This window comes from Balaenoptera acutorostrata, chromosome 5 (assembly GCF_949987535.1).
Source record: "Balaenoptera acutorostrata chromosome 5, mBalAcu1.1, whole genome shotgun sequence".
Lineage (NCBI taxonomy): Eukaryota > Metazoa > Chordata > Mammalia > Artiodactyla > Balaenopteridae > Balaenoptera > Balaenoptera acutorostrata.
Window position 1 is genome coordinate 6543701 of NC_080068.1, and position 16168 is coordinate 6559868.

The 16168-nt window shown below is 35.0% G+C and overlaps 1 pseudogene; it reads left to right on the plus strand.

Moving 5' to 3' along the window:
- The first annotated feature begins 7504 nt into the window (after nucleotides 1–7504).
- Nucleotides 7505–13435, plus strand: LOC103004614 (ATP-dependent RNA helicase DDX39A-like; annotated as a pseudogene).
- The last annotated feature ends 2733 nt before the right edge of the window (nucleotides 13436–16168 follow it).

Consider the following 16168-nt stretch of genomic DNA (forward strand, 5'->3'; position numbering starts at 1 on the left):
TTAAGGAAAATTACTGAGATTAAAAATTTTAAAAAGAATAAATTTAATTTTTCCATATATTTCCTCTGCAATAGAATATAAGATTGGTATAAAAGTTCTGAAAATTTGACATAGATAAAAAGCAGAGGAAGCCTTCTTAAGGTGGTGCACACCCAACCATCACCTCTATCTTTATCCCAAGCACACCGGGTATAAAAAAAGAAAACTAAAAATATTTGTCTGAGAACAAACAAAGAAACAAACAAAAATACAGTTGACCACCCCATGAGGCTATAGGTAATATATATATATAGGAAATAGAAATCTCTGTACATGGCGTTAGGGTCCTTCAGAGAACCAGAACAAATAGGAGATATTTATATATGAAAGAGAGAGAGAGAGAGAGAATTGAAGGAATTGGCTCATGCAGTTATGGAGGCTGGTGGGTCTGAGGTCTTCGGGCCAGGCTGAAGCCTAAAGACCCAGGGAAGAGCTGATGCTGCAATTTGAGTCTGAAGGCTGTCTGGACAAAGAATTCCTTCTTCCTTGGGGAATTTCATTTTTACTAAGGCCATCAGTTCATTGAATGTGGCTCACCCAGGTTATGGTGATAATCTGCTTTACTCAAAGTCTATGGATTTAAATGTTAATCACATCTACAAACTACTTTCACAGCTGTATTTAGACTGTTGTTTACCAAATAACTGGGTACAATAGCCTAGCCACGTTGACATATAAAATTAACCATTATACATAGAAAGGTAATGAGTGAAGCAGATAAAATTTAGAGGCTAGGATTTGAGTTAAACCTTTGCAACAAAATCTGCAATATTGTAAATATCTCTATAGATGGGTAACCACAAATATAAAAATAATAACTCTGGTCTGAGAAACCTGGAAAAACAGATGAAGGTGAAAACAAAACTGTAGTATTGAGAAGTGTAATCTAGAAGGTGAAAAAATACACATTCAAGGTGAGTCTACAAAGTACAATCCAAAATATGTGATGAAATTTAACAGTAAGAGAGCAAACAAAAAAAAATTGAGATAAATCTGTTTAGAATTCTAATAAATTAGACAACCTTAAAAGAGCTATCCAAAAAAAAAAAAAAATTAAAAAAAAAAAAAAGAGCTATCCAATGAGTATATTTTTATCCTCAAGGAGATAAACAATACAATTAATTGAAAAATACAAGTAATTATGAAAAAAATCCCTCCTATTTCAATTGTCATAAGCAAGCAGCAATGAAGAGTGACAAAGTAAAAATACTAGAAATACAGCTATCATAACCAAGCTATCTCTTCTTGTAAAAGAAGAGACAGATAGATCAATGAAACAGAGTAAGGAGTCCAGACATAAACTCACACAAATATAGCCAACTGATCTTTAACAAAGAAGCAAAAGCAATATGACAAATTTTGCTAGATAACTGGATATCTGCATGCAAATAAATAAAAAAAGAATCTAGACAGAACTTAAACCCTTCAAGAAGGTTAACTCAAAATGGATTGTAGGCCGAAATGTAAAATGCAAAACTGTGAAACTCTTAAAAGATGATATAGGAGAAAATATAGATAACTTTGGATTTGCAATGACTTTTTAGTTACAACACCAAAAGTATAATCCATGAAGAATTGATTAGGTGGACTTCATTAAAATTAAAAACTTCTGTTCTGCAAAAACACAGTCAAGAGAATGGGAAAATAAACCACAGACTAGAAGAAAATATTTGCAAACCACAGTCGACAAAGAACACATCCAAAATATTCAAAGAACACTTACCACTCAACAGTAAGAAAACATGCAAATTAATTAAAAATGGGGCAAATATCTTAACAGACACCTCACCAAAGAAGATATACTGGTGGCAAATAAGCATATGAAAATAGGCACCACATTATATGACATTAGGGAATTTGAAATCCAAACAACGATGAAATACCACTACATACTTATTAAAATGAGCAAAATTCCAAACACTGACAATACCAAATGCTGGTGAGAATGTGGACCAGCAGGAACTTTCATTCATTGCTGGTGAGAATGCAAAAATGGTACAGCCACTTTGGTAGACAGTTTGGCAGTTTCTTACAAAACTAAACATTCTCTTACCATACAATCCAGCAATCATGCTTCTTGGGTTGAAAACTTATGTTCACACAAAAACCCACACACAGATGTTTATAGCAGCTTTATTCATAATTTCCAAAACCTGGAAGCAAACAAAGATATCTTTCCAAAGGTGAATGCATAAATAAATTTCAGTGCATCCAGAAATGGAATATTATTCAGTCAGTACTGAAAAAATGGGCTATCAAGCCATGAAAAGACATGGAAGAATCATGAATGCATACTGCTAAGTGAAAGTAACCAATCTGAAAAGAGTGCATACTTTATGTTTCCAGCTGTATGACATCCTGGAAAAGGCAAAACTATGGAGATAATCAAAAAAGCAGTGGTCACCAGGCATTAGTGGGGAGGGATGAATAGGTGAGGCACAGAGGATTTTTAGGGCCGTTAAACTACTTTGTATGATACTATAATGGTGGTTACATGTCACTATACATTTGTCCAAACCCATAGAATGTGCAATGTCAAAAGTTAACTCTGATGTAAACTATGGACCCTAGATGATAATGATATATTAATGTAGGTCCATGGATTGTAACAAATGTACCACTTTGGGGAAGGAGTTATAACTTCCTCTCAATTTTGCTTTGACCTAAAGCTCCCCTAAAAATAAAGTCCATCTGAAAAATCCTGGAAATAAAAAGAAGCCTTTGAAATAAATATGTCACACTACAGAAAAAATTTAAATCAATGAATATAAAATTGATGAATTGGAAGACATTAATGAGAAGTCACACAAAACAAAATTTGTACGATCCTAAAAATATGAAAAATGCTCTCAAGAGACATAGAAGCTAGATCAGATGGCTCCTATATATGCCTATAATGAATTCCAGAACAGAAAAATGTTTAAGTAATATTCTATGAGGTAAAAGCTGATATTTTATCAGAAGAAGAAATGTAAACTGTCAAGATTACTCAGATTGAATGTGAATTCTGAGTCCTGAACAATCAAATTCAATTCATTCACATGTTATGGTAAAAACGAATAAATCAAAGATGATGAGAAAATAAAAAAGGAAGTCAGTAAAGGAAAAAGGTAAAAGAATAGCATGATACATAAAAATACAAAATAAAGTAGTAGAAATAAATCTTCATTTTAGTGGTATAATAAACAAATGTGGATTGACCACACAATCTCAAAAATTATAACACTGTCAAGAAGGATAAATTTTAGAAGAAAGTGACAAAATTTTTTCCAAAGTCATTGTACCATATTACAGATTAGTTTTGTGCAAATCCTATGGTTTTACTCCTTAAATTAAGCCACGACATTTAACCATTTCGATACTTAAGTTTTATCAGAATTTGGAACAGAAAAATTGAGTACCTTTACACATTAATTCAGTTCTATTAATTACTAACACAGTTACCAATTTTTCTTCCGTAAAAGTGAACAGAATATGTTGATTATAATCAGAGATATTGGTGTCTGACTGGGTTTGAATCCCTTTTCTCTCATTCACACACTGTAAGTTAAGGAACATTGCTTGACTTTTATGTTCTTAGGTTTCTTTTAAAATAATGGTACCCTCCTCATAGGGTCATTATTAGTGTGCAGATAGGTTAAGTTATGCAAAGTGCTTAAACAATGGCTGGAATGTGGTAGGCTTTCTGCATTTGCTCTTATTATGCTCCAAGTTACACTTCCTTAGAGAAAATACTACTACGTCTTTGGAAACTTAACCTGTCATTAGCCAAATGGGAAAGCATACTTGCCAATAAAGTCATCTTTCTTTTGTTTTTTTTCTTAATATATCAGCATGTTAGACTGACAAGTCAAAACAATGAGACAGAAATTACGATTTGGGGGGAAAAAAGCCGTATTTTTTTTTTCTATTTGACACAATGTAAATAGGTAGAAGAGAGCCCACAGAAAAATCTCTGTAAGTCTGTCCTTTGTCATTCACCCACATTTCTTTTTCTTTTTTAATAGAAAACTCAATAGAGCTAGAAAAACACCATGATACTTAAGCATTCTTTTCTTTAAACATTTTTTTTTTTTAAAGTAAAGCACACTGATATGTGTTCATGCTTTGGAGAGAAAAACTTTGGAGGCTGCCTTCTGGACAAGGACACAGCTCTCCAGATGGGGTACCCTTCCTGCCCACCACACTTTTCCTTCTTAACTTTATGACACTGCTCTTGCCCTGATTGTTTTCTCATTCAGTCAGATTTTTGTTTCATATTTTTAACTCTTTATTGTCCATTGCCCATTTTTATATACCTATGTTGTGTGTTTGGAATTGGGGTTTCATTATTTTGGAAGTGCTGGTATCTATGTCATGACTTTCTCAGCCAGCTCTCCCTCAGAAGTGCCACCTATTATATATTAATATATATAATTTATTATATATATAATATAATAATACAATATAATATAATATATACAACTTATATTATATTAAATAATATATAGTATATAATATATATGATAATATAATTACATTATATTAATATATATTATATATTATATGTTATTGTACATATAATTATATATGACATATATTGCATAATATAATATATATTATGTTATATTAATATATTACATATTATAATTAATATATTATAATATAACATAATATAACATAATATATATAATATATATAACATAATATATAATATATTATATTATATGTTATAATATATAATGTATATTTATATTATAAATATATTATATATTAAATATATATTTTCCTTAAACTAATGATAAAATTGTTAAAAATATAAATAAATGTATATATATATATATATATATATATATACACACACACATATATATATAAAACTGTTGAAGAAATTATCTGATCATGTTATATAAAAAGTTTGAAGATAGTTAGAACTGTAAGTATTGCCTAGTAGCTCTATCCCTGCTCTTGGGAAAGTTATTTACCATCTCTGGATTTTGTTTTCCTTAGCTGCAAAATGTGTGTGATTTAATATTTTTAAGACTATAAACACGGTTGACATAAGCTGTCACAAGGTAGATACTTAGTATTTTTTTCTCATTTTTCCAGCCTGAATAAATTTAAATTTCTATGGAAAGTTGAGAAAATATAGGTACTGTGCAAAAGTAAGTTATTAACTAACACATTATAGTCTTTTACCTTTTCTTTCCTACTGCTATTACTCTTGTTTAGACACCATTCTTTTCTGCCTGGACTATTATAATAGACTTCAAATTCCAATGTTCACAATGGCCTTCCAATATCATGTTTCTCCCATCTGTAACTAAACTCCCAAAGACTGCTATTAAGGAATGTTATCTTGAAACATAACTCCAAATAATATACTTCTCAGTGATTTTTCTGGGCTTGCAGGATGTCACAATCTTTTGTCTGTATTCAAGGTCTTCATATCCTGACCACAACTAATTTTTCCATCTTCATTTAAAGATATTTTCTAACATGCACTTAAGATTCACTCTAACATCTCTGCTTCATTCATTGCATTTTCTATGTTTGAAATACCCTTAGTTCCCTACAAAATGAAAGCTTACCTATTGTTCCAGGCTTACTTAAAATGCTAAGTCTACTGAAAACTTTTCCCTAAGAACATCTTTAAACACAGCAATAATATGCTTCATTCCATACTCTCATGAGCAGTGGAAACTTTCCTTTTTGCATTAAAGCTATGTTTTTTACATGTATAAGCGTTCTGTCTAGTTCCCACAAATTTGCCATCCAAACCTAAGACTGTTGGCTTCTTAGAAGAACAATATTTTACCTTTATTTTTGTTGCATTCAATGTATTGTCTGCCACGTGTGCTTTTTTGATGGTAGATCAAACACTCTGCTGTTAAGAGAGTGTATTTTGTTCTCAAATTCCTTGTCTAAATATATAATGGAAATGCCTTTGCTTTAAGTTTACTCTGTATAATAATCTACAGTGATATATTTAGGTTTTATTCACTGTTTTTGTTACAATTTATATAATCTATATCATAATGCTCTTAATCCTATAGTGGCAGTAGGAGACTTTTACCCCCAGCCATAGACTTAATTTTGTATGCCTCAGGAAAATCAAATCAGAATGTCAGCATATATGTATAGAAGGTAATATATGTATAGTCAGACAAATACATACATACATATGAAATTTTATGTGAGATGGTTACAATGAGATGTAATTTTTATCACCTTATAGTAAGGTAAATATCTGTCTTTGTATATATGGACAAATAGATATTCTGTTTAAAATATAGTTACTCTTATCTAACATAAAATAACGGCCAAAGGAGCTCTGAGAAGAGTAAATATTACAATCAACCCAGAGAGATGCTAATTACCTTTTTTTTTTTTTTTTTTGCCTGCCCCGTGAGGCATGAGGGATCTTAGTTCCCTGACCAGGGATCAAACATGCACCCCCTGCAGTGTAAGCACGGAGTCTTAACCACTGGACCACCAGGGAAGTCCCCGATGCTAATTATCCTTCTGATGAACATGATTGCATGTAACTCTTGGTGACCTCTGAATAAAATTCCTTCTAAGTGAAACTCTCCTCTGTATGCTATTTTTCTAAAAAGTAAAACGCCATGGTTGAGCTTTCCCCAAAATTCATACTTAAATTATACTTATGATTCTCAGATGGTACAGAAAACCTGCTGATCTTAACCGTCATAATTATTCCTTATCCAGTAGAATGTATACCTAGTAAAAAATATCTTTTAGGACTACAGAAAAAAACTCTTCTTTATGTTGGAGATGATCTGACAATTTTGTACAGCCCTTCTAAATTCAGAATTTTTCACCCTACACTGAAGAATGTTCCTTAAGAATTTCTTGGCAGTGTACCAATCAGACAACTAAACGTGATTTTAAAAACATGACTTAGAGATTTTGTTACACAAAAGATTTATTACATAATCTTTGACTTTGGTAATAGAAGGCAGGTCATTTAGGCAGTAGCAATAAATTTATCCAATTCACTCCCTTTATTTTATTTTTATGCTTGAATTTACACCTTTGAATTCAGGATTCTCCTTATCTTGTTTATTAATTTGAGGCAAGGATTGAAGCCCTTTTAAAACTAGGTCAGCAGAAAACTTCTGCTTCTAGCTAAGGCAGAGTAGTGTGTAAGCAAATAATCCTTCCATGAAATGATCTAGAAATCTAGAAAAATTGCAAATTTATTTATTTACTAATTTGAGGGTTTAATTTTTTTTTTAATTTAAAGGCAGCAGAATGCTGCTGAGGTAATAATGAAAGCCCTACATTCCAAAGAGGGGGAGTGAGGAGAGGTGAGCAGATGTAGGGCAGCTACTTCTTTTAGGATATTTCTGCTTCTGTGTGGATGGAAAGAGGCCTGGGTGGTAGGCACAGGGCTTGAGAAGAGGACTGCAGTTGAGAGTCAGAGAAACCAGCAAGTGTTTTGAATTGCTGTGTGACTGAAGACATGAACTTTGGAGACGGGAGTGAGCAAGGTTCTGATAGAAAGGAGGGTCAGAGAACTGAGCATAAATGCAGACAATTTTTCAATCAGGATGTTTTGAAAATTATAAACGATGTTGATAAGAGGTGAAGAAAGTGAGCCAAAACTTTCTGAGAAGTGAAACAGAGTTTTCCCTTGTCTCACTGTGTTGAACAGACAAAGATTACAAAGTTCAGAACCCACTGGGGGACCAACCTCAATGAAAAACTCAGCCTCTCAGCTAGAATCACTGGAGGGACATGCTGAGAAGTGGGTATAAAACATAAATAGACATATTATTAGTGCAACTCTAGCCCACCTCAAATTCAGCAAGTTCATAATTAGATTCAGTTCATCAGTTACCTGCTCTATATTCCTAGCAGAGGAAGGTGTAAACCTTTAATGGAAAATGGCATAATTTAGAATACCTACTACTCAAACCACATCAGATATTTAATAAAATTACTAGGGTTGTCAAAAGATAGAACCAAATGACCAAAACACAAGAGAAAATTCAGTCAATGGAAGTAAATCCCTACATAATCTAAATATATAATCTACATAATAGGCACAGGTGAGCAAACACTGCCATCTGGACCCGTAGAGACTGCACTCCTGGTCCCTCATCCCGAAGCCTGGTTTCTCCCGCTGCCAGCCATTTTCTCAGCCCAGCAGTTATTGATGTGCTGGGATAGGAGGGCATTCACATACCACTGGGGAAATGAGGAAAAGTACAGCATGAAAATACCAACTGAAAAGGCACGCACTGGAAGTCAAAATAGTCCACTAGTGGTAGCAATAAAAAAGAAAGTTGATGAACTCTTGCGTGGGGAGGGACAGAGAACATACATTGAGAAGAGCTCTTTGCTTTCTCTCAATTAATGGAAGCTAATTCAATGAAACCAGGAGCAAACTAGATTGATCGTGCATCTATTGCTGGGCAAAGCTTGGGTTGCCCACAGTTTAATTTCTCAGCAATTTCCTGAGAAGTTGTACATAAAGGTCTGCTGTTGAAATGAAGAAAGATGCTGGGAATGGGCTTTCTGATCCTGCTCTGTTGTCAGGTTGGTTTCACCACCCAGGGGCCCACCGTGCCTCTCCCCATTGCTGGGTTTCAATGCGCTTTTCCTTCTCTTGGCTGCTTGAGCAAACAGCCATCACTGTTTCCATTGTGAGCTCTTCTCTGCCTGGATCCAAGCCCAAGTTCAGAGAACATGTGCTTGCGACCAACATGTGGCAGCCTGGGTCCCCATTTGGAGTGACTCTCTACCTTTGCCTTTTTCCCATCAAGACAGTTCCTGCATCTGGAGACTGAAGAGTAGTACTGAACACGCTTAGTTCTAAAAGCTGGGTACTCATCCTGCTAGCTCGCTGGGATGAGGGCCAAAGAATTCACAAAATTCACACCCAAATCCAGAGCAGTCTCTTCATTGGAGACAATCTTTCCCTTAGCCTGATATTTTCTAGTAAAACAATTTAGTTAGGGTAAATTCTTGACCTATGTCTTTATTCCATGTTAACTTCTTAAAGGAAAGAGTGAATTTTGTGGTTGGTAAGTGGGGTAGGAAAGATTCTAAGACGGTCCCAAAGATTCCCATCCCCTAGTGTTAATACTCTCCATAATCTCCCATTGTTGTAGGAAGAACCTATAGATATGGTGGAATGCACTCTCACGATGATGTTGCATTCAGTGGCAGAGGTGAAGGCATTTTGCAGATATAAGTAAAATCTTTCATCAGTTTGACATTGAATTAGCCAAAAGGAAAGTTATTCTGGGTAGGCCTGACCTTACCAGGTGAATCCTTAAAAGACTGTTTAGGCTCTTGTTGAGATCAGGGAGATGATCTATCTGGTCTTGAATAAGCAAGCTCCCATGTGTTCAACAGCAGCAAGAAAATGAGCTCTGTCCACAGTCACATGAACTGGGGAGAGGACCCTGAGCCTCAGCGCAGGCCAACGTGACATTGTGAGGTGTAGCTCCTTGCACCCAGGACCCACAAGAGACGTGCCTGGACTTCTGACCTACTTGTGAGGTAATACATGAGTGTTGGTTTAAGCTGATAAGTCTGTGGTGATGTTTATGCAGTGATAAAAAGTTAATATAGTAAGTTTGGAATAAGTTAGTGATAAAATATTGTAATATTTTATTATCTGGGAGCTGCCTGACCACAAGCTGCATGGGACGATTCTTTTATGGAAATCCTGTAATTTTTCTAGTTGTGGCCCTAACTAGGTTGGTTAATAAACCCAAATCGGGGATAAGTAGTAGCAAGTTCTCTTCACACATATATAAAATCATGCTCTTCATTCAACTTTACTAATAATAAAGGTAAAATTTGGGTATTAATCAATCTAAATCCTGATTCTTTCTCCCATTTGGTTCTGAATTAGTTTGGGGAAAAGAAATACACTTTCTTTGTTGGATGTTTACAAACCCTGAAATCTACAATATTTTCACTTGTCATACAATAATAATGCATTACCAACATTGCACATCATTACTGCTAACCAAGGCAATTGAAAGAGAAATGAAGCAACCAGAAAAATAAAGTGCATCATGGGGAAAATGGCATTTCTCTAACAAATCTAAAGCAATTTCAATGCTATCATCTAAACAACCAACCCTGAGCTTCATTATTTTCTTCCTGATGTTAAATGGGTTGAAAATATAACTTTTCATTTTTAAATGCACAATTACAAAGATGGTCACAGTAGAAGAAAATCTTTATGAACACCGTGTCCTTGAATGATGTCAGAGTTGTTGTTTGAAATGAATTTGCATAACTGCCAGCCTTGAGTTTCCTAAACGTCTTTGGCAGAAATAGTGTCCCAATTGTTTTCTCCAGAAGCAAGATGACAACGTTCTTAAATAAAATTGTCATTAAATTTCCTTTTGAATTCTGACTGCATGATTGAATAAATATTATCTGCTGAAACTGGCTGTGAAGATAAGTATTTCATGACAGTTAATATATTTCATATGCAAATGTTTTGGCCTCTATTTTGGAAACATGGAAAAAAAAACACTTGCTATCTATTTAATTTAGAATGTAATATCAAATCAGATGCATAGGTTCCTGAAATCAAATAGCTATTTTATTGTATCATTTTATTAAAATGACACATTTTGTACTGAGGACAATTCAGTGACGATATGCTGATTTCCGTATGTATGAAGTACTACCAGAAAGAAATACATTTCTTAAATATAAATTATTCAAGTAAAATGTGAAGTGTTTACAATATGTATATATGAACTTTTTACATATATATGTATATATATATATAAGTTTCCAAATTTTCATCTGAATTTCTCCTCACAATTAAATTATCATATATTTTGCCATAAATATCCTTGGATTCCTTGTACCATTAGAGAAATATATACTGCTTCTTCTATTCATACAACATCTCTGTTTAGATTATTCTGATTTGACCCTCACCTGATTTACTGTGTATATAATTTGCTTAATATCATAATTTATTCCTCAATTTAAAAAAATAAATATCACTTGTTTAAAGATCCATAGGACTTATTTTTCCACAGACTAGAAGTTTTAGGTCTAATAACCATTTTAAATTAAAAGTATGCTGGATGAGAAATACATTAGTATTTGTAATTTAGAAATATGTGAATTATTTCTCATTCCCTGAAAGCTGTTCCATATTTACTAATTCAAAAATACCATACATTCATGTTTTCTTAATATCAATTGCCTTCTTTCCTAGACAGAGAGGCATTGGGTTTTGATGTTATTTGTAGAAGTAATGAACAGTCTTTGTAAAAATTCCCACTCTTCTTTAAATGTGTAATTTTGTTATTATCACATTTTATGGTCGGCCTACTTTGAGTCTTCCCCAAATTCCCCTTTTGTGTGAGTTGCTAGCCCCCTTCCTAATTAGTGCTGTGATTGTTGCTTTCTTAAAAGTGCACCAATATATCTTCTCTTGTAAAATACAATTGCTTTTTATATTTCTGGAACTAAAAACAGATGATTCTAAAAACACAGCAACACAGAAAAAAAATTTTTGAATTCTTAGAAACACTAAATCTCTGAAAGAAAGAATAAGTAGGAAAATAAAAGGCCAAGGATCCAGAGGTGGGGAAAGACTCAGAATTAAGAGATAGAAAGTGGAAGGAGGGGGTGAAAAAAGTGAGGTGTTTGATGCAAGAGAACAGAATGATAACCTTGTGTCCTGTGATAGAAGATAAAGGTGAAAAAGGACCATAAATCTTCGTGAATGTTGAGAAGTATGAAAAAGAAGACATGAAAGTGACAGTGAACAAAATGACCCCATTGTATTTGGAAAGAAAAAAGCATTTTCTGCAAAACTGTAGACAAGAAAGTTAAATCACATGGAGACTGAACAAATATTTAATCTATTATCTCAAATTTGGTCTCAATTATGTTTATTCCTATGGAAAATAAACCAATGTTTTAATACTTATTTTTCTGTTCTGTAAAAAACCAAAAGGATAAGTTTTGTGATTTTCTAATAAATTACATACTTATTTCTGTATCACTCTATTATCAGATAGTCACAATAAATATTAAATGGAAAGTTGAGAAATTAGAAGGAGAAATTTGGGGACTGTAGTTTTAAGTTATATAAAACAGTCTAGCGCTTTACCCCAGTGTAGATTCCTGTATCAGTCAGGGTTCCCCAGAGAAACAGAACTAATAATTATCCAACGTGTGTGTGTGTTGTTGGGGAGGAATATATTTTCCTCCACCCTTCTAGGCTCTTCTGGCTGCTCTAAGAATTAGATTAACATGAGACAGATTAACAGAAAATCGAACAATGGAGAAACCCGGGAAAACTAACTCACCACGATCGTTGAAATTCTCACTTTAAACACCGTCTTCAGCTAAAGACAAAAGCTTCTGTTGCGGGAGGTGGTCGGGACGTCCGAGGGGAGGAAGGCCATTCCTGGAAGATGGAGAAGCAAATGTTTGGTAAACAACTGTTTGCTGGGCCACATGGAGACAATGAGACAACAAGAGTGGACTTTGATCTCTAGGCCCTGTTCCCCCACCACTCCTAGCCCATGTTTTGCAGACATCTCCGGTGACTGTTTTATTCCAGGAACAGTACCATAAATCTAAAGGCAGGCAGTTAAGGGGGAGATAACAAGAAAGACCTCCGGAGTCATGTTTTTTTTAAAATAACCAGCCTAGATTAATCCTCTTGCCAAAGAGACACAACTAGGGGTGGCAAATTGTGCTGCACTAAAGTCCCACGTTTGAAACTTCTCCAAGTCTCAGAGTTCAGAAGCTGAGTCGGCAGATTGTTCCATCCCACTGAACCAGTCTCTTAGTCTTGACAGTAGTTGTTCCTGCCCACCTGCAGGAAGTTCAGGCAAGACCCCATGGAGGTGTTTGTGGACGACGAGACCAAGCTCACACTGCTTGGGGTGCAGCAGTACTGCGTCAGACTTCTTGCAGAAGAACCGCAAGCTCTTTGATCTCATGGACGTGCTGGAGTTTAACCAGGTGGTGATATTTGTGAAGTCGGTGTAATGCTGCATGGCCTTAGCCCAGCTCCTTGTGGAGCAGAACTTCCCAGCCATTGCCATCCACAGGGCCATGGCCCAGGAGGAGCAACTGTCACGTTATCAAGCAATTCAAGGACTTCCAGTGGTGGATCCTGGTGGCCACCAATCTGTTTGGCTGAGGAATAGACATTGAGCGTGTCAACATTGTCTTCAATTATGACATGCCCGAGGACTCGGACACCTACCTCCACCACGTGGCCCGTGCGGGTCACTTTGGAACCAAAGACCTAGCCATTACTTTCGTGTCTGATGAGAATGATGCCAACATCCTCAATGATGTCCAGGACAGGTTTGAAATGAATGTGACAGAGCTTCCAGAAGAAATAAACATCTCCACATACATTGAGCAGAGCCGGTAACCACGTGCCCTGATGTCCCGGAGCTGCCCTGCTTCCCATGTGTCGCTTCAAGTCCTCTTCCTAGGTGACAGTGGGTCTTTCTTTTTACTGTTTAAAAGCTGTAGATTTGTGTAAGAATAAATTTTTATTATGGAAAAATTCAGTTCAGAAGGTGGTGATGGAGATATGCTCTCAAAGTAAGGCCTGTATGGTGCTAGAAACCAGGTATTTATTATTTATTTTTATTATTTTTTTAATAGACCTTTATTGGAATATAATTGCTTCACAATACCGTGCCAGTTTCTGTTGCACAACAAAGCGAATCAACTATATGCATACACATGTCCCCATATCCCCTCCCTCTTGAGCCTCCCTCCCCTCCTCCCTATCCTACCCCACTAGCTCATCGCAAAGCACCAAGCAGATCTCCCTGTGCTATGTTGCTGCTTCCCACCAGCCAACTATTTTACATTCGGTAGAGTATGTACATCGATGCTACTCTCACTTTGCCCCAGTTTCGCCCTCCCACCCCATGTCCTCAAGTCCATTCTCTATGTCTACCTCTTTATTCCTGCCCTGAAACTAGGTTCATCAGTACCTTTTTCTTTCTTTTTTTTTGGATTCCATATATATACTTTAGCATATGGTATTTATTTTTCTCTTTCTGACTTACTTCACTCTGTATGACAGACTCTAGCTCCATCCACCTCACTACAAATACCTCCATTTCGTTTCTTTTTATGGCTGAGTAATATTCCAATGTATATATGTGTCACATCTTCTTTATCCATTCATCTGTTGATAATAAGAGGCATCTCTATGGAGACTAAAGAAAAACAAAGGTTAATGATTGGAGCAATGTATAAACCAGTGTCTAAGCCCAGGAGGCAGCCAGATGAGAAGATTTCTAGATGTCAAGACTAAAGCATCTTCAGATCAAGTGAGGGCAGACAGCGACAATCTGACAGATTTTCCTGGTTTGTAGTTGAATGTCTCTGATGATGTCATCAGGTGTTCAGGTAAACTACTGAGTGACCCACACAGCAACAGGCATGAAGATTGTATCTAGACATGAGCTATTGTGATGATCTCTCTTAAATTTGTATCAAGTTGTTCAGCTTCAGTTTGCTGGGCTCCAGGAAAAGCTCAACTTTAGCTCTCAGTGACTCCAAATAACAAGTAAAAGAAAAATTGGAAATGTTAGTTTGGAGAGTTGTAGCCAAATTCTGAGGAAACTAGGAGAATTTGTGATCCAATCCAGTAATCAGGTGGAAAAACAAAACCTCTAAGATGATTAAGGAATAGAATTTAATATCTGCTATTGAAACATAATTTTTTTTTCTAAATTTACCCCCATTTTTTTAAATCAAAGATAGCCAAAATAGGCTAATTTGTTTACAGAAAATGTCTAGTTTCAATAAACTTGGTCTGATTACTTGCATAGTCCGGCAAGAATAGCAATTGACCATAAAGGCTATTTTAAATTTGCTTTGCTGGAACTTTTCATAAGGAATCTCTAGGCTGAAATTTTAAATACCTCTCAAGGCCAGGAGGCCAAGAAGCCAAGGGTTTGCCATCAGACTTGCCTGTAATACCTATAGATTTGGGTGAAATTCTCTCTTCTTGAGGTCCCAAAAATATCCTGAGGTTCCTGCACCTGCCAGAAAGTGATCTTCCTTACTCACCTCATATGGGTGCTGGGAATCAGGTAGGCAAAGTACCTGCCTGTTTTCCAAAAGGCTTTATGACTACATAGAGTCAAACTAAGTTCCTTAAAGCTGTCTGGCTATATCTGATTCTGTTCACATTCTCAAACATGACATTATAGTCAAAACCTTGGTAATATAATGTTTCCAAATGTGTCCTGTCACAATGAGAGCAGATTTTTAGTGAACATATGTAACTAACAATATTGTCAGCAACATAAGACTATTCACTAAGAGCTTTCAAATTCTGGAGGGATCAAGTAGGGAGAATGTTTCAATTCTGCTTACCAAGATATACTTTATGAAATTGTTGTCGATCACAGTTATCTTGTTTTCCTTATATCTGGAAAACAAAGATTAAAAAGCTAGTAAAATTTCAGGAAAAGTTATAACAATTATAATCATATTCATTAGGTCATTCAGTGCCATGTAATTAATTATTGTTGAACTTGTTTTTTTTTTCTTAGCAGTTTCGTGAAGTTATCAGGTTTTCCATTAGAATTCTCTAATTTTTTACCAAGTTCAGTGTTATGATCTGAAAGTTATCAGAAACCTATAATTGTCAAAAAGTCCTTGCTATGAATTTTCTTGACAATAAAGAATTTTTGCAAAAGCATCAAAGTAAAATGATAACTGTCTACAAATTTCAAAAGACATAATGGCATACAGATCTGAGTACAATACAATTAATTTAAAAAATTGTCATTTCTGTGACATATAACATTTTAAGATAACTAGAATTAAGACTGTTAACATTCTACCAAGACATATCAGATTTTAGGAATGTCATATAATTTTTAGAACACATATTAATAACATTCCTACACACAAAAAACCTACAAAGGTTTAATATTGCTTATTTGACAATGCTTCCCATGTAATTTAATATGCTAAATAAGCTTTATTAGTTTAGTATAACTCTGAGGTTGTTGACAAAAAATTAATCGATTGATCTAAGAAAGAAATGGAAAATTTTATTCAAGCCAATTGAGGATTATAACCCAAGGATAGCATCTCAGAAAGCTCCAAGAACTGTTCTGCCCATTGA